This window comes from Austrofundulus limnaeus, unplaced genomic scaffold (genome assembly GCF_001266775.1).
Source record: "Austrofundulus limnaeus strain Quisiro unplaced genomic scaffold, Austrofundulus_limnaeus-1.0 Scaffold294, whole genome shotgun sequence".
NCBI classification, from domain to species: Eukaryota; Metazoa; Chordata; class Actinopteri; order Cyprinodontiformes; family Rivulidae; genus Austrofundulus; species Austrofundulus limnaeus.
The window spans coordinates 15738-17023 of record NW_013952696.1 but is presented as its reverse complement, the minus strand read 5'-3'; the positions used below and the strand labels follow the sequence as shown (position 1 = coordinate 17023).

Here is a 1286-nt window from a genome sequence, read left to right as displayed (position 1 = left end):
AGTTTAATGTTTATCAGTACATTACAGAAAATAATGAACTTTATCACAATATGCTAATTTTTTGAGAAGGACCTGTATTAGAAACTTACCTTTTGTTTTTGTCAATTTGCACCCAGTTATTTGAACAACAAACTGAAAAGATTTATTCATAGCTCAGATATTGTGCTAGGTGGGGACTGGAACTGCACCATTGATGCTTCACCTGACAAGGATAAATGGGAACCTTTTCCACCATCAGTTCTCTGTTTATCACAGGAAAATGATCTTGTGGAGCTGATCGACACCTGGGTCAGTGTGACGGGGGACAGTATAAAAGCAGCCAGGCTGGACAGGATTTACATAAACCAAAGTTACAATAACAGATTCACCAAAGCTTCTATATCTCCAGTGAGTTTTTTGATCATCTGCACTGATTGGTGGGCCTGATGGATAGAGCTTCATCAGAGCTAAACAACAAAAGAAATCTGAAGCTTCTATGCTGAACAGTTTCTGAGTTATAAGCATTTTTGCATGTCCAGACACCCCCACTTTGAAAGGAGCCCCCTCCTCAAATATGGGGTCTATTGTAAAACCGTTGGCTGGTGCAGTGTAGGTCAGACTTATCTACATTCCCTGCCAAATTTCATGTTGATTGGCGCAGCCGTTTTTGTGCTACAGTTGACCAAAAATCACTGACTAAATAAATAAATAAATGGGGTCATAATAAACATTAAATGAAAAATGAAAATACAGTCAGATTGCTGTCATAACTGGCATTTTAACGTCCATCTGACTCAAAGAGCTTACAGTATGTTGAGTTTTTCCACTTTTAAAAAAGATTTTGTGTCTCTTGCTAGATGGTGGGACAATGGTAGAATTCAAATTTGAACGTTTTGTCAGTGATATACCTCTCACATTGTGGCTGCAGAACAGGATTACATTAATGCATTTCAGCAGGACTTAATTGAACTGGAACAGAACATTACTGAGGGAACAGATGGTAGCAGCACAAACTGGGACAGGAAGAGAAAACTGTTAGACGTATTTTTAAAAAAAAGCTAAGGGTGCACTTGCTCTATTAGGATGGCAACCGTTAATGAAACAGACACTCTGACTCGATTTTTCTTTAATCTTGAAAGTGCATAACCACCCCAGTACATACTGGACCCTAAATCACACCTTGGATCAGAACTTATTCCTGACCTAAAATCATCATCTGTAACCATGGGTGATGTTGGTCCCCATAAAGTGCATTGGGTCCCCACAAGTCAGTGCTTTTTTCTGGAAAATGGTCCCCATGATGTAGC

General features: G+C 39.2%; 1 protein-coding gene across 1 annotated transcript in view; it reads right to left on the bottom strand.

Moving 5' to 3' along the window:
* Positions 1-1286, bottom strand: part of LOC106526799 (probable G-protein coupled receptor 158) — a gene marked incomplete at its 5' end in the record, with an annotated part of 25264 nt that overhangs the window by 10304 nt on the left and 13674 nt on the right.